Source organism: Macaca thibetana, chromosome 14 (genome assembly GCF_024542745.1).
Source record: "Macaca thibetana thibetana isolate TM-01 chromosome 14, ASM2454274v1, whole genome shotgun sequence".
Taxonomy (NCBI): Eukaryota; Metazoa; Chordata; class Mammalia; order Primates; family Cercopithecidae; genus Macaca; species Macaca thibetana.
In genome coordinates this window covers 86,037,936-86,056,490 of record NC_065591.1, presented here as the reverse complement: position 1 = coordinate 86,056,490, position 18,555 = coordinate 86,037,936, and the positions used below count along the sequence as shown (strand labels likewise).

At 43.9% G+C, this 18,555-nt stretch overlaps 1 protein-coding gene across 1 annotated transcript in view; it reads right to left on the bottom strand.

Moving 5' to 3' along the window:
- The window catches only part of PANX1 (pannexin 1), a 59,803-nt gene that overhangs the window by 40,257 nt on the left and 991 nt on the right, over positions 1-18,555 (bottom strand). The gene's annotated exons all lie outside the window — the stretch shown is intronic.

Below are 18,555 nucleotides of genomic sequence, written 5' to 3'. Positions count from 1 at the left end.
TTAAGAGGAGCTTTCTCTTAATTTTTTACTATCAATATGGACTCATGTAATCCTCTGTTATTCAATATTTTATAATCCATTACTGTTATTCACTATGATGTTCAAATGGTTCCTATCAAACTAGCTCCTGTGTCCTTTGACATGTTCCCCTCAGTTCCTGAGCAGTCCCATGCATCCTGGTACAAAATGTTCTGGGCTTGTCATGTACTTTCTGTTTCCACTCCACAATTGACCACTTCCGCAAAAAGCTCTGGGTTCCTTTTGGTAGGTAAAGAAATTTTAAAACCATTATTTGGGTGCTCAACGTGCTCCTTGTTACTAAGATGTCATTGTTCCTAGGCCCTTCAGCAGAAACTAGAAAAGAAATCTCTTATAAAAAATTGTAAATTGAAACAGAAACTTTTACTTCTAATCCACTACCACTGGGTTCTTCTTCATCTTCCCCCATCCCATGTTTGTTCTTTCTTCTTTCACAGTGAGAATCCTGGCTCCCAACAGTATCTATAGTTATTCATTTACTCAATCCCAAACTGTACACAAAATAATTTCAGAATTCTTAAAGCAAAGGTAGTTTCTGATTTTTCATTTTAAAAGGTTTAGTCTGGACACTATGTCAGTAACTATCTGGGGTCAAGAACAGAAGCAGAGACCAGACAGGAATCTATTGCAATAACTCAGGAGATGGTATGAAGACACAGTCACAGCACATGTCTGCAAGGAATCTCTTCTATCACCTCTAGGTCCGAGCCTGGCACAGGCTGAAGATTTTGGTTCCATGAAATGAAGATGAATGCAAAAAGCTAGATGGAAGGCATAAAAGAAAACCAAATATCTTTGCTACACAACTATTGATATGTTCACAAACATGTTCTGCAAAGTCATGAAAATAACAGTGCTTATGGAGCATACAGGTTTGGGGCAGATCACTGGAAAATCTACGCAATTTTTTTTTTAAACCAAGAGCACTAGAATCCTGATAAAAAACACGCTTGCACAATCAAGGGGTATATAAAGAAAGGTTGAGGCTGCCAAGTTACACACGTAAGGACTAAATGCACAAAGAGCAGAGAGCATTGTATAACAGCATTTCTAAGATGGAGCACATGGTCAAACAAAGCCAAGGGGAAAGCGGGGGGAGAAGGTGCAGACAGGCCATGGGGGCTGGGCGGAGTGGAGAAGGATGGGCACTGTGGAATGCAAGGCCAGCCCGTAACACAAGCAGCAGCAAGAAAGGGCCAGCACCAATCTCCCCAGAAACCTGGTCCTGAGCTCTGGGCCCAAGTTCATTAAAAACCACAGAGCTGACAAGACTAGCCACCTACAGTCAATGGCTGGAGCGTGAGAACCCTACCCAGAGCGCCTAAGGCTGCTCTGTGTGAATTTGGAAAGACTGCTGGCAAGGTGGAGGGGACTGGCAGTGTGGTGTTCACCTCGTGGGGACAGAAGCTGGACCCATGGAAGGAATCAAACAATGACATCATCAAAAATGTCACAACAGGAATGTGACATGTGAGAGCTGGGAAGTGAATCCTTGCAGCAATCCCAGACTGGTCACATGTTCCCTAGAGGAAATGTGCTTGGTCTTGGTTTTTGCATTATAAGAAATGAATGATGGAAAAAAATGGGGGAGGGGGAGGAAGAGGGATTGACTTCAGAAAAATGTTAAAGGAACAGACTATTTAAGGTCAAGGGGCAGCTTTAATAGACTTCTTCAAGCAGAAGAAAGGTTAGAACAAAATTACTCTTCAGCTGGTCTTCACTGACACAAAGGCCTAATGTGCATGAAACAAGTGGAAATCCAGTTAGATATGGGTGAGGGGGACTGGGCACCATGGGCCACCCCTATAATCCCAGCACTTAGAGAGGATTGCTTGAGGCCAGGAGTTTGAGACCAGTCTGGGCAATAAAGTGAGACCCCGTCTCTACAAAAAATTTAAAAATTAGCTAGGCGTGGTGGTGTGTGCCTGTGGTCCCAGCTACATGGGAGTCTGAGGCAGGAGGATCACTTGAGCCCCAGAGGTCAAGGCTGCGGCGAGCCGTGTTCACACCACTACACTCCAGTCTGGGCAATATACAGAGACACTAGACATGGTCTCAAAAAAAAAAAAAAAAAAGATATGGAGAAGGGACTTTTGGCTTAAAGGGGAAAAGTTAGGTAAGTCTTCTATAAACAGAGGTTCTCTGGAGTCTTTATTCCTGAATGTTGCTTTAAAAAAGATTCTACTATATTGAACAGACATTCGGTTTTCTCTCTTACTTCCCAGTAACTTAACCTCTCTGAGGTTTTCTCATTAGTAAAACCTCATAGAATTCCTATGAGGGTTAAATAAAATGTCTGCTATAGTACCAGCACACAGTAAGAATTCAGTAAATGGGAACTAGTGTTTTTATTTCTTTGTCAGGCACCATAGTAAGCACTGGAGATAGAAGAATGGAGGGCTCCTTTGCCGCATCCTCTATTATTTTCTTCCGTGCACTTATCATGAATTTCATATTTATTTGTTTACCCATCTGTCTTTTCGTCTAAAATACTAGAGCAAACACATCATGAAAGCAGGCCTCCTTGGATAACCGGGATCTTAGATTTAAAGGGGACACAGCCTGAAACTAGATCCAACTTCATTAAGTCCTTCTGCATCATCTCTCCTTCAAAGATGCCTTTTAAAAGCTGGGTTTTGTAGTTCTTGCAACAAAGAAATCCTTTTGTGTAGGACAAGGCCTTGAGTGTTTAAATTCAGTACTGAATCAAAGATTAGTGACTCTGGCAACATGAAAAGGACTTACAATGACTGTTACTATTATGTAGACAACTGGTCATGAGACCTCTTTGCAAACAAGGGCATTCTAAATGACAAAAACCCATGACAGATGCAGATGCTAGAATGGCAAATGCTTTTTCAAGGAACCTCAAAAAAGAAAAGGGACACCCACACTTTTTCATCAGAGCTGGGTATTTAATGCCACACGGCCTTCGTGCCAGCAGCACGCCTTCCCCAGGGCTCCATTCTTCCCATTTCTACATGGGGCAACAGAGCACAGGTATTCTCCCTAAGGCACTCAGCTCAACAGTGTGGAGCTTAACCCAAAAAGCATTCACTGGGGACCTACTATGAACATGATACCACATGCAACGCAAGGGATTCAAAGATAAAGAAGACATGGTCCCAGCCCTCCAAGGACTTACAGTCTGGTGGAGGCAGTCAAGGATATAAACCACCAATTATTGTAGATGAAAACAACTCACATAAGGGTAATGGTTGAACCATGACAAATGCTCATATTCAAAGGAGGAGAGGAGGGAACCCAGGCTAGGAAAACAGCACAAGCAAATACTGAGTCTTTAAAGCTGACAGCCCATTTAGGACAGGAAGCAGACCACTGTGCCCAGAGCACACAGTCAAGCTGGGGTCAGATAAAGGACATCCTGGGGTGGCAGGCTGGTAAGTCCAGACTTAAATTTATGAGTAAAGGCAAGGAGGGTTTGGCAGGTGAGGGTGGGGAGCCGTGTTTTACGTTTTCAAGTCCCCAGTGGTGCTATAATCCATACGCCCACGTTCCAAATGACCAGCTGAGGCTGCGATGCTGAACCGAGGGTGAGGTTGGTGGTGGCACTTAACAGACTAGGCACCCTCCCCAGCAGGAATCCAAGGGATGGGGAAGATAATCCCAGGGCGGCAGAGCCGGAGACCCAGGACAAACCAGCAGCTTCTGAGCTGGGCTGTGAGCTTGCCCCATGCAGTCCTGTTTCCCTCAGATATACGACAGGAAGGGGCAGAGAGCACACAGCAGTGCCTGAGAACCCAGGCTCTGGAAAGAACAATGCACTCCAGCCCCACTCTGTGTGCCCCAGACACATTCCCCAACCCCAGCAGCCCCAGGTCCTCACCTGCCAAAGGGTCAAAACAGGATTAGGGGATGTTTAGCAGCTAACCTGAGCTGAGTGCTTCCTACATACCAGACACCGTTCCAGTGCTTCACGTGCTAATTTATTTAATTCTCACCCTGTGACATAGGTGAGAATTCTATCACTGCCCCATTTACTGACAAGGAGGCTAGGCACTGAGAAATTCCAGAATTTGTCCAAGGTCTCACAGTGAATGTGTGCTGTGCCAGAACTGGAACCCAGGAAGTCTGGCTTTATAACTCATGCCTTAATCACTATTCCACACAGTCTCTCAAAAATGAAAATCGATTTTGAAGGATTGGTGCTGGGAAAAATATCATGCTTAAAGGACCTAGCCACAAGGTGATTCATTGACTGGGGCTAATATACGGTGGCTGTTAGTTAATGCTGGTCCTAAGGACAGCAGGGGAAGACACCAAGAGTGAATGCCTGAGTGCGGTGGGGCCTCAGTAGTGTTCCCCCTTGGGACACCTACTGCTTTGGCTGTCTACCTCCAGAGCTCTGGCCAGGCCCCTAGGGACTTGTCACAGGCCCTCAGCAGACAGGACTTCCTGTTCTGCCAGGTACTGAAAGCCAACTGCTAGGACCCATCCAGGACTAGGCACCCACACCAGACCTGACCCACGGCTGCCAGGCACAGCCCTCCTCCTTACCGTACACTGGGCTGGCCTGGCTTGGAAAGCTGTCATGAAGCCTCAGAGCAGACTCACTGATGTGACCAGCTCAGGTCCCTCCCAAATCAGCTCCAGCATCCCTGGGACAGGAGGGAGGAACCGGGCATGCCTATGGAGCTCCTAGTAAAGGCTCCTGATAAATTTTTAGGAAACAAAGTACCACAATGGATTCCAAGATACCAAGTCATGCACCATACAACAGTGTTTCAGTCAATGAGGGACTGTGTATAAAATGGTGGTCCTGTAAGATTGTAATGCCATATTTTTACTAGAGTAAAAATATTTTCTATGTTTAGGTATGTTCAGATACACAAATACTTACCATCGTGTTACAACTGCCTACAGTATTCACAAGTCTGCAGTCTAAAAACAAAACTATGCCATCTAGGTTTGTGTGTTTGCTCTGGTGTTTGCACAACAATGAAATTGCAAGATGACTCATTTCTCAGAATGTATCCCATTGTTAAAGAATGCTCTATTAGTCAAGGTTCTCTAAAGGGACGGAACTAATGGAATAGATATACATGTATAAAGGGAAGTTTATTAACTCACAGGATCACAAGGTCCCACAACAGGCTGCCTGCAGGCTGAGGAGGAAAGAGTCAGTCTGAGTTCCAAAACTGAAGAACTTGGAGTCTGATGTTTGAGGGCAGGAAGCAGCCAGCACAGGAGAAAGATGTAGGCGGGGAGGGTTGGCCAGTCTCTCTTCACATTTTTCTGCCTGCCTATATTCTAGCCTTGCTGGTAGTTGATTAGATTGTACCCACCCAGATTAAGGGTGGGTCTGCCTTTCCCAGCCCACTGATTCAAATGTTAATCTTTTTTCAGTGTTAACCATCACAGATGCATGACTGTGTAACACAGTGCCGATCCTCCAAGCTCACACAAGTCAGTAAGCCCAAACTTACTGAAATAGCTCCTCATTCATCTTCCACATCCGCTTCTGGTTCTATCTAATCCATCTTCCATGAAGTATCTGGGGTGACATTTTTAAAATGTGTATTTGATCATGTCACTCACAGTTAGAAGCCCTACAGCTGCTCACTGGATAACTCTAAAATCCAAATCCCACAAAGCCCTCCTTGATCAGACCCCTGACCGTCTCTCTAATCGCTTTATACCACTCACTCTTCCCCCTACTCAGGAGGTTCCAGAAACACTGATTCTCTTTCAGATTCTCCAAGAAGGCATTTTCATTTTTCCCCAAGAGGCTTCACAATGCTAGGGATGACACAGCTGGAGTGCTGCTTCCTCAGCAAGCCACCCCCAAGGCCCCATCTGGGTGAGGCTTCCTCGCCATGGCACTTGTTCCAAAGCTCTGATCACAGCCAGAGTTCTGAAATGACTGAGGAGCTGTCTCCCCCACGAGGCCACGAGCTCCCAGGACCAAGTCTGCCTTCTTCACGATGGGACCCTAGCGTACAGCAGAATGCTCAATGCACGCATTTCTGATGAAGGAGAACATGAATGAACGTAGACAACAAACGAAAAAGCATCATTACCATCAGGCAGGCATGAGCTCTAGTGCCCACATCGGAAGTGCACTGGAGTGCATCTGATAACGATGCCCTCCAATGCTACAGGGGACACTGATCCCAAGGCGAGTTGCCTTCTGGCCACACATGCTCCTTGCAGCTCTTCCTTGCTGTTAAGCAGTAAGTATCCTAAGAATGTGCCTTCAGTTCTTAAAAGGGCATCATTTTTCTGTTCCATTATTCATGTCAATGTGTGCAACAAAGAAAATCCGCTGAGAACATAAAGGCTTAGAATGTTTATTGAAAAGGAATGAGGCCTTATTAAGAAGAATGTCAAGATCATCGGCCTCTGGACTCTCCCTTATCTAAGGACACTGGGGACAGCAAGTCCTAGTTAGCATCAGCCAATGTCATCCCAGCGGAGCCTCCAGAGCCCGCTAAATGGCACCTGAATCTGAGTGGCAGCTGGAGAGAAGCATGAGGCCTCTGTCTCAGCTTTGTTGGAGGCTCACAATTTTGCAAAGTACCTTCATGTTGTAGAAGGTTAATTTACACTAGTTCAGCATCAACCAACATTTATTGAATACCAAGTACGTGTCAGGCTTCTTTCTACATATTATCTTATTAAAAGGGTTTCTGCAAATGAACTATCTGGTGTTGTCAGGGAGGAAATGTAAATCTCACCAACCAAGGGTACAGCCAAATAAGAATGTCTCTCTCCGAAAAATAACTTTCCCACAGGGCAGCGGCTATGCTTTTTGAAAACTTAAGAACCCTTACATTAAATCATGAAATGTAGAGCAGATGTTAACATTTAAAAGAAAGATTTTTCTGGCAGACAATTTCACATTTCCTAATAAATAATATTTGCTAGTTGACTAAACAAGAAACAGAGAGCTCAGAAGTGAAACAACTAAGGTTTTTTGTTTTTTTTTTTTTTAAAAAAAAAAAACCCTTTAGCTTAAAAAAATTGATTAAAAAATAGTTAAGATGGATTTCAGAAGGAAGGGGTATTTCATAAGCCAAAGAAAACAAGTTGAGACTTGTCAGTCTCTCTAGGATCAAACGTCCCAGGCCAAAGAGTGGGCACTGGGGAGGGAGGCGGCAGTCACTAGACATCGCCAAGTGTCACAGCGAGCCCAGAAATGTGTGTCTCATGAAATTCTGGTGTAAATACGGAACTACAAGCTAAAACAATGAGATGCCATTTTAACCATTAAGAACGGCAAATTTAAAACTCTGAAACTATTAAGCATTGGTAAAGAAGCGGGGCAGAGGGTCTGGCCCGTGTTGGTGATGGGAGTGTAAACTGGTATTCTGGAAGGCAGTTGAAAGTGCCTTTTCAATTTAAAATGTGCACAACTTTTGTCCCTCTGACTTCAAACTCCACTAGAGCAATGGTTCTCAAAATGTGGTCTGGAAACCCTGGAACCTGAGACCTTTCCAGGAGGTTCATGACATTAAACCTACGTTCACGATACTGCGTTGTTACTTGCCTTTCTACTCTCGTTCTCTCATGACTGTACGCAGTGCAGTTTTAGAGGCTATTGAGGTGGGTTATCACAACATAATGAACGAGAACCCAGAATCCAGTCATCTACTATGAAATGAAACATTAAGTAGATTTTCAAAGACAGAAAACAATGCTACTCTTACTGCTAAGTTTTTGTTTTATAATTATTTTTCATAAAAATGTTACACCTGAACATGTAATGGGTTTACTTCAAATCAATCAATAAATATTTTAAAATCTATCAGTTTTAATTTCTAATATGATAAATACCAATAGACAACAAAAGCTCTTTGGAATCCTCAAGAAATTTTAAGGGTGTAAAGGGGTCCTAACACCAAAATGTTTGAGAACCACGGCTCTAGAGAAACACATTCTGCATGAAGAAGTACATGCAAGGATGTTCACTGAACCACTGTTTGTAGTAGGAAAAAGTGGAAGGAACATACTAGCCCATAAACAGATGGTTAAATGAACTGAGGTATAGTCACATGATGGAAAATTGTGGCACATTTAAAAAGATGAGGCAGATCTGCATGCACTAACATGAAGATATCTCTGGGACATACTAAAGATAAATGAGCAAATTGCAAAAAAATGAGCACTGTAAAAGAATATGCACTAAACGGGAGCAGTAGTTACCTCTGGGGAAGAAACTGAGATTGAGGTGTGTCCACAAAAAAGGGTAGGGCTTTAATTTTTCCTCTTAATGTCTGAACTTTGACATATATAGACATTTGGCAAATTAAAATTAATCTGGAAAATTCCCTCCACTGCCATACCAGCAGTAAGGTGGGGGGACCTGCTGGGACCGATGCAGTGAGCACCCCAGGACAGCCATGGGGTGCCCATGAATGGGTCTGTCTCATTAGCTGAAGCGCCGAGTCCATGTATAGCCTATTTATCCTTCATACTAAAATATTCACCACCTTCTGAACCGATCTCAAAGTTGTAATCTTTTTCAAAGCATTTCTACTCTATTTAGCCCATCCATTATCTATTACAGCGTCCCAAAATTACAAGAACAGCAGTAATAGAACTTCTGACCAACCAGCTATAAATTGAGGAGTCCCACAAGTGCTTCCTAGGGTTCATTCTGCTAGAGTGACTCACAAACTAAGGCAAACCCTTTACTTACTACTGTCAATTTACGAAAAAGGATCTTTTAAAGGATACAAATGAACAGACAGGTGAAGAGATACACAGAGCGAGGTTCAGAAGGGTCCTGAGTGAAGGAGCTTCTGTCCCCATGGAGGTGGGATGCACAACCCTCCCAGCATGGATGTAACCTGGATGCCCTCTGAACCCTCTCCCTGGGTTTCTATGGAGGCATGGTTGTAGATCATGAGCCACCAGTGATCAACTCAAGCTTCAGCCCCTCTCCCCTCCCGTGAGGTCAGGGGTTGGGGCTGAGGGTCTCAACCCTCTAATCACATGGTTGGTTCCCTTGGCAACAAGCCTGGTTCACAAGGCTACCCAGAAGACCACTGCCATCAGTGACCTCATCAGCAGAGTGCTGGGAAACCAAAGACCAAATAAATATTTATTATATATCAAAATAGTGTTCCTCATAACTATAATATTTTAAAAAGTCCAATAGTTAGATAGCCTGACAAGTTACCAGTAAGGATCCTGCTGATAATGATGCTCTTCCATTAATTCAAGAGCCTTTTAAATATTTAATATATTATGACAAATTAATCTAAGGAGATGTGACAATTGGTGTCAAGCAAGTCACTCACTTAGATTGCTGAGCTTCAGTTTCCCTGCTCATGGTTCTAATATTTTATAACTGTAATTTACCTAGGTATCTGGTAAATTACAGATACCTAGGTAAAAATATCTGATACCTAGGTATCACATATAAAAACAAGCCAGTATGAAAGCAGTGACAAAATGGATGGTCTGGTATTTTCATGAAAATTAACAGACCAGTGGAACAACATAAAAAGCCCAAAAATAGGCTCACTTACTTGAGTTGACTATATGATTGGGAAATCATCACAGATCAATGAATAAAGAACAGGTTCCTTAATAAATGACAATGAGGGGATGATCAGCTAGAGTCTTGACTTATAGCACCAAAAGAACAAAACAGAGTGTAGAGGTAATGTTCATATAAAATCATTAAAGATCATTTTAAAAAGTTGATAGATCTAAGGATGGGCTATGACAGTCTAATCATAATGGAACTGAAGAAATGATTAAAAGATGGGTAGTTTTAATGACTTAAAATAATTTCTGCTTATCAAAACTTATACTGTAAAGGTTACTGAGGGATGGCATCGGGGAAATGGGGATGGTTAATGGGCATAAAAATAGAAAGAATGAATAAGATCCAGTATTTGATAGCACAACAGGGTGACTGTAGTCAATAATAACTTAATTTTACATTTTAAGATAACTAAAAGAGTATAACTGGATTGTTTGTAACAAAGGATAAATACTTGAGGTGATGATATCCAATTTCTCCTGATGTGATGACTACACATTGTATGCCTGTGTCAAAATATCTCCATACCCCATGAATATATACCTTTACATACCCATGAAAATTAAAAATTAAAAAACGAAAATGCTTAACATAAACAGAATTCAAAGGAGATTGACAACTGGAAAAGAAAATACAATAAAGGCTAGCTAGAAAATATTTGAAACATAGAAACAGTTAATAAAACCCATTGAGAAACCAACATCCCCTTGGAAAAATAAGCAAAAGATAAGAACAGACAACTCACAGAATCATATAAATGGAAAAAATACATATGAAAAAACATTCAGTGCTGTAACTGAATAAATGTGACTTAAAACAATGGCACACCTTTGTTCACCTATTAAACTGTGGACGATAATCCACTAACTTTTGCCAGCTGCGACGAAAGCCACTCCCTCAGCTGCGGGGAGAAGTGTCCATTGGGGGTCTATCCAGAGGGCAACTCAACCACACCGGCCAAGTCTTAAAAATGTCTGCGTATACTTTGACCTTGTAATTAGAATTATACAATCTATTGAAATACTGAGATCTTTAGAGAGGTGGTTTATTATATACAGGAGTGTTCTTCGCAATGCTATTTATATTACAAAAATTGTGAAACAGTTAAATTTTGACACATTTGCACAACATTCTACGTGACTGCCAACAAAAAAATCAAGTGTACGACAATTTAAGAACATGGTAACATGGCCTTGACTTAGGTGTCTGTTTTTTTTTAAACTTTTTAAAAGTTACTGGAGATATATATATATATCTCTCCTGTACATATATTCCTGGGGGAAAATAGACCAAGATAGAATAGTGGTTATCCCAGGTGGTATTATAGATTTACCGCTATTTTCTCTTCTGTATTTTCTAGAGTAAGTTTTATCTTTATAATCATATAATATACATATATAAATATTTATATTTTAAAAAGGAGTGTGAGCTATATAGAGAATTTATTTAAAAAAAAAAACGGGGTCCCCTCCCCACCACCCTTTTCATCCCCTACAGGTGCACCTGGTACCAAGCAGATGGCAGATTCTCTTTAGGCCCCCTTCTCCCCAAGCAACTAATGTCTCCCTGCTGCTCTCAGAAACCCCATGGCATGAAGCTGGGCCTGCCTCACCCAGAGATCCTAGCTCAGCCAGGGCAAATGCCCCCAAACTGCCTCCCCTTCTCTACTTCGGATCAAGCCCTCACTGTCTCAGTTAGGGGTTTGACAAGGATGCAATCCAAGGAAGCAACCACTGCAAAAAAAAAAAGGTGTTTGCATGGTTTTTTAAAGGGATGTTGCTAATCCAAACCTAGAGTCCATGAAGGTCCTAAGACCTATTTTCAGGTTTTATCTATTTGTCTATTATTATTATTATTATTATTATTATTATTATTTCTTGAGACGGAGCCTCACTCTGTCGCCAGGCTGGAGTGCAGTGGCACGATCTCAGCTCACTGCAACCTCCACTTCCCGGGTTCAAGTGATTCTCCTGCCTCAGCCTCCCGAGTAGCTGGGACTACAGGCACGCGCCACCACGCCCGGCTAATTTTTTTGTATTTTTCGTAGAGACGCAGTTTCACCATGTTGGCCAGGATGGTCTTGATCTCTTGACCTCATGATCCACCCACCTCAGCCTCCCAAAGTACTGGGATTATAGGTGTGAGCCACTAGAAATGTGTAACACCTCCCCCCACTCTTTCTTGCTCCTGCTTTTGGCATATAAGACGTGCCTGCTCCCTGTTTGCCTTCCACCATGACTGTTTTCTGAGGCCTCCCCAGAAGCCAAGCAGAAGCCACTAGGTTTCCTGTACAGCCTGCAAAACCATGAGCCACATAAACCTTTCTTTATAAATAACCCAGTCTCTGGTATTTCTTCATAGCAACGTGGGAGCCACCTAATACTTCTATGTATCAAGTTTTAAGGACACATGGTCCCTGCCCTAAATGAACTTACAGTATTCAACAAATAAGTATGCAAGTAATTACCTAAATTCAAGTTGTGGTAAATGTTAGAAAGGAAACTTAGAGTGTTATGAGAACATGCATCATGAAGTTCAACTTAAAGTTGCAATTCTACCCCCTGAAGGAGGCCCTTTCTTTCTTAAAACCAAGGGCACATCAAAATACTTCTTCCAAACTTCTAATGCAGTCACATTTTGCGGGAGTATAGTGTACAGGGTAGTGTTTTGTTTTGTTTTTCCACTTATTTCAAATAGGAATGCAGGAATGCAAAACTATTCTGGAAAATGATTTCGTCCTTCTGGAAACTGATACTGCTGCAGTCTCCTTTCCTTTTAATGTTGGCAGGAGATAAATATTTACAAAGATTTTCATACAAACAAGCTTTATGTGTGAGTAGAACTTTTGAGAGAATGTAAATGTCCATCATTAGTGGACTGCTTATATGAATTATAAGTATGTTCTAAGCTATGGAATACTCTTCTATTATAAAACAGTGAGGTGACACCTACGTACTGGCTCGGAAAGCTCTGCAAACATACTAAGTGAGAAAAACAAAATAAGCTGTACACTTTATGTTAATACAGACAAAGTACAGCAATAAGGCTGCACAAAGTGTCCACCTACCTTCAGCACATGGTGAAAGAGATTTACTAATCCTTTACCATGATAATGTATTTAGGTACTATTTGTACAAGAAAAGCATTAACAAAGTAAAACATGTATCCAACAGTAGACTCTCTGGACAGCACGCATCCTTCTGGAGGGGTTAGGAGTCTCTCTTGGCTCTTTGGTTAAGTGTGAGTTGAAGATGTTCTATTATAGGACCTATGCCATGAGACCCTAAATATTGGCCCACTCTGATAGACAACCCTGAAAAGAATCGATCTGCTTTGCCAGCTGGTACATGCTAAAAAGCAGCCTGAAGATACTCCCAAAGACAGGTCTAAATTCAGCCACAACAGAGTAGATAACTTAAGCCACCCAGTCGCTGACTCAGTTGCAGGAAGTGAAAGGGGAACTCCAAGTAAACCATATTGGAAGCAGCTGCAGTTATATCTGTCCTTTGGCTCACTGGGGCTGGTCCAACACCTGCCCTGTAATGATAGCAAAAGAGCAGCGCTAACTCAGAAAGACCAAGTCCTTCTCTGCCCAGAACGGTGGTTGCCCACTGGGAGGTCAGTCGGGGAGGGAGGCAGGGTCCCCGGCTGACCAGACACCCTTTCCCTAGTAGACTACTGGCTGCCCCAGCTCCCCACCTGGTCCAGCCAGCCAGACTCAGGGCAAGAAACATCCTGGCAGGAGACAGGGGCTCTCCTTCCCAGGGGATATGTGCCACGTGAGGCACCAGGGAATCAAAGCAGCCCCTGAGGCCTCGGGCCTTGTACAGCTCTAAGCACAGGGCACAGGAGGCCCTGTCAAAAGACCCCTTGAACATGAATCCCATTTAGAGTCTGGTCGTTGACAGTTTTGTCTTAATCTAGGCTGCTGTAAGAAAACCCCACAGACTGGGTGGCTTAAACAACAGTTATTTTCTCACAGTCTGGGAAGTTCAAGATCAAGGTGCCAGCAGATTCGGTGTCTGATGAGAGCTCTTTTCCTGGTTTGCAGATGGCCCCCTTCTCCCCGTGTGCTCATACACCTTTCCTTGCGGCCACACTTGTGGAGAGAGGAAGAGGGAAGAAGAGAGGAAGGGGAATAGTGGGAGAGAGAGAGAGAGAGGGAGAGAGAGAGGAAGGGGGAGGAGAGAGAGAAAGAGGGATTTCCTCTTTCTCTAAGGGCATCCCATCATGAAGGTCCCACTCCCATGACCTTATCCAAACCTAATTACCTCCCAAAGGGATCTCCAATTAGCATCACACTGGGGATCGGGGCTTTGACATATGAATTTTGGGGTTGGGAGACACAAACATTCAGTCCATAACTGCAGCACACTAACGGAATTCATAACTTGAGAGAAATACTTCTAGAATTTCAGGGCTTGAAGGTCACGTCATGCAATCATGCTTATATTCTACACAAGGTGTCGCCCAGCCATTTCCTAAACCTCTCCCCCTCAATGAAATGTGCTGCACCTCTAGAGGCACCTGACAGCAGATGTGTTAGAAATGAAGGGCCTCGAGGCACAGCCTCAGGGTACCCAAGCCACATAGATCACGCTCATCCTTCTTCCACAGTACAGCCATTCTGCACTCTGAACACAGATTCTTCCTCATCACAAAAATAACACAAAAAGGAATCTGAGGCACATGCAATATAATCTGAGCTTATAAATCAAGTGGGACAACTTACCTATCAGGGTGACGTGCATCCTTGACTGCTATCATCAGAGGCAGGTGTCTGGGAGGTGGCCAGGACAGGCCTGACCCAGGACAGCACTTGTATCATTAAATGGCACTCAGAGGGCGCACTTCCAGGCAACTGGGACCCTTATCCAGAACAACTCGTCCATTCCCTCAGCACAGCCACTCTGGGAGAGTTCCCTAGTGTGCTCTGGCACTTTCTTCACTAAATTTCTATGGAGCACTTGTTGAGGGCAAGACGTGATGGAAGGCAAGAGGAAGGAAAAACGAGGGCTGGTGACACCACTGATTCTCCCTTCTCTGGCTCCCACCACACAGCTTTTCTAGCCCAAAGTCACAATTAAATTTAAACTGTCTTTCGCTGTGCATCACTTATTTTCCCCCTACCCAACTGAATCACAGGGGAAGCAGGCCTGCGGTATTTTAGAAAGGCTGAGTAGAAGTATCAGGCCTAACCAGACAGGTGCACATTTTAGTTCCTACATTCAGTCCTTAGTATCTCACTGTCTAAAAGCCTTCAAAATGCTCCCAGGCACAACTCAGAAGAGTCTCCTTGCCACTCCCTCAGGACTGTTTCTGCTTGTAATTCTCACTATCACAGGGCAGATCAGGACCAATGAGTGGCTGCGGACCACAGGCTGCCGCAAAGACTACCGAAGTTGCCCTCCACCTTGACCATGGCATCAACCTTGCTATGCCCCCGCCAGACCACATTACTTCTGCAGTGACCCTCAACCTGTGATTGTGGGCAGACAGACCAAGATCTGGTGAATGAGCAAGGCAGAGTCCCTTCTGCTCTCTGTCCCCAACACAGTCCCCACCAGCCCAGGCAGCCCCACACCAGTGCCTATCACGTGGGACCTGTGTGAACTGCTGTGGGAGGGGAGGGGCCAGAACCTCCGAGGAGTGGATGCTTCACCTGCAGCCACCATGCTGCCACCCGGCAGGGCTTGATAAAGGTCAGCTCGCTGCCATGCCCATGGGTCTCTGTCCCTCTTTTCTGAGAGGAGCCCAGTGGGCTGAACTACTAAGAGAACAGGCCAAAGACTAAAGGGAAGCCTTTAATATGAAGCCAAGTATTTTATCACATGAGGACATTCCCTCTCTCTAACCTGCAACACTCCCACCCCCACAGAGGACCTGCTCTTAAATCTAAAACACAATCCATGCACAGTTTTGATTTAATGGATTACCTTTAAAGTAAAAAATCATTTATTTAAAGGAAAAATCACCACGAAGTTTCAACTTGAATCCTATTTCACCAAACACCAGTTGACAGAGAATTTAATTTTGGGGAAGTCACTGGAAAATATAATTTATTTTACGCTTGAGGGGATTTTATATCACAAGAGATGAATTCTTATATATACCAGTTTATCATACAGGTGGAAAAAGGAAAAACATGTAATTACGGTTGATTTTCTCATTTCTAATTTTATATATATACACACACAGCCCAACACAAACAGGAAAACAATGGGATTTGCTGTGCCCTCTTTCACGTGGAGCCCCTGGACCCTTACTTTGGCTTCCACCTCTCCATGTGACTATGCCGCTAAAGCTCCAGCGGCCACAGGTTGTCTCGCACATCTCAGCTTCAGCCAACACTGCTCCACACACTTGGAGTCCTGACTCAGGGGCCAACTCTGCCCTGAAACTCTTACCGTTCCTGAGTCAGAAAAAAACCCTTCCTTCTGCCTTCCCACAGCATTAGGCTTTAGTATACACTTCGGACACTGCCCAGGTTTCATGAATCCTGTATTAGGAGGGTTATGCGTTCAACTTCTCCACTAGACTGTGCTTCCAGAGAAAAGATTCTTAAGTCCTACGTGTGTCTGACACCCCATTGCCAAGGTACAGCATCATGCACACCAGAATCAATCAACAACGTCTGATGATGCCAAAAGCTATCACCTTTCATTCACTCAACAAATGTTTATAGAGTAGTTTCAATCTCCACGCAAAACATGCATAGACAGGTTATAAAGCTCTGTATTAAGTTCAACAAAACAGTATTCCAAGCACCAAAGAGGGAAGGAGTAATTATCAGCAGAGGGAGGATGAAGCCATGTTTTAAGTCTGCCGGCCTTATCTCAGTGTCTTCCTGGGGCTTGTGTTCATTGACCAATATGGTGGGCAAAGTGCCAGCTCCATTTCAATTACTTCACTCTCCCTTTATTGTTGTTCTCATCTCTTTTGGCTGAGTGCATACTACTAACTACACAAAATTAAATGCTGCATAACATGATCCCTCTCACTGTACCAACTCCATGTATTAGTCTATGTACCTCTCCCCTCTTCTCAAAAGCCCTTCTTCTGGTTTTATCTAAATGTATACCTGATCTAATAGGTCTTCCCTGGTCCTGTTAGCTTCATCCTACATGTCTGTCCTCCCCTGGAACTCCTGAAAACACTTCAGAAAACATGGGCGTCTGCTCAATAGCTCCTCACCCAAGTGCCTGCCAACCTTCACCAGCCTGGAGCTCATAGCTCAACACCTGTCTGGGTGCTGACTTACACACAGCTGAATGGTGTTACCTGCTAATAGATATGTTCTAGTGCCCAACTGCATAGTAAATTGTCACAGGGCAGGGAGAAGGCAGGGCAAGAACAAGGTCTCAAAATCCTTTCCCACCTCCCTCAGCACACAGTGCTATGCACACAGTGCTATGCACACAGCACGACCTCAGACTCTTGCTAGGTAAAACCACTCCCAATACCCCCAAAATACCTCTCAGCCCACCAATTTAGATGTATCTAAGGCATTACAGGTGCAGGTGCCTTAGAGTCCCTCTAGTACACGCGCTAGAGGTGGAGATTAGTCATAGAGGGTGACTAACTCCTCCCTCCTGCCTTTCTGTCCCAACCAGGTACCCAAGACGTGCACCTCCAAGACAGGGACCATGCCTCTTTTACTCCCCGGTGCTTGGAGGTCAGCGCCGAGCTCAGCACACAGCCAGTACTGAAGGAGGAATTGACTGAAGGGAGAGATTATCTCCATGACTCATGCTACTTGGTGGTTTCCTTTCAGCTGGAAGCCTCAATTCACTGTCAAATGGAAAGTTAAAGAAAATCCCGATGACTATGTCTATGCAAATGCAGGAAAACGAAAAACTTATTTTCCACCATGAATTTGGCAACTTCCTGCGAAACTGAACAACTTAATGCTGCAGACTGCAAAATCACACTCACCGTCACTCTTTCCTAATCAACTCTTCCCTCAACTTCACAATTCCCACCAACACCACACTCCAATCAGCCAGACATACAACCTCCACAGCGCGTTCAACCAGTACTGCCCTTCATGGCCTATGAAAAACTAGGTACTCAAGTGCTGCTTATATACTCCTTGATCTCACAGCAATCACCCACCCGTTTTCTTCCACTCTTCACACCTGCTGTGCACAAGACTTCAACTGATGCCTTGCTCTCTGGCACTCAGCCCTCTAGGCCCCATCCTCTCACCTTCTTCCCAGACCCTAAATGCCACCATCAGGCTAGTATTTACTTAGTGCTGTTTTCAACCAGTCTGTCCTCTGCTCAAACAATAACTTCACAGTTCTGAAACCATCAGCCTACACTCTTCTGTTCCAGGCTGATCCAGGCCCATATTCACTCTCGGACTCCAGGAACTCTGACTTATCCTCCTGCTTTGGCTAGGACGGTCACTGTGTCTCTCTTTCCAGGAACATATAACATTCTCTGCCATCTCAAAACCTTAACAAAGGTCTTACTCCTGCTTATCCAAATCCCACCCACCCTCTGACAAAGTTTTCCCAAAGTCCAGTCGCAATGGGTCCTCTCTCTTCCCCCTGCCACAGAACTGTATTTAACCTTCCTGCACTATCTTCCTGTTGGTTCATAAACACTCTCTCCTGTGTGGAAAGTCAGAACAGCTGATGAGGAAGATAAGCCACATAGCCACATGATCCTGCCCAAACCACCAGACTTTCCAATCTCACACAACAGTTATGAAGCTCAAATGAGAATTTACAGGAAGGGGACTTGTTCATCTCACATTCGTAAGACCGTCCAAGTGGAGGATCCCTCTAATCCCTGCCAAGTGCAGATATTTCCCATCATGCACAACCCTAGAGAGCTAAGATCTCAGCAAACACCAATTATATGTAAGATAGTGAAAGAACACACTTCTCATGGAGCACCGGTCTTCACATTCTCCATGTAGCCACTCAGGAACTTCTCTGGCGCAAAATTTTAAGCGGTTGCACAAGTACGTAGGAGACAGGGGTGAAAAA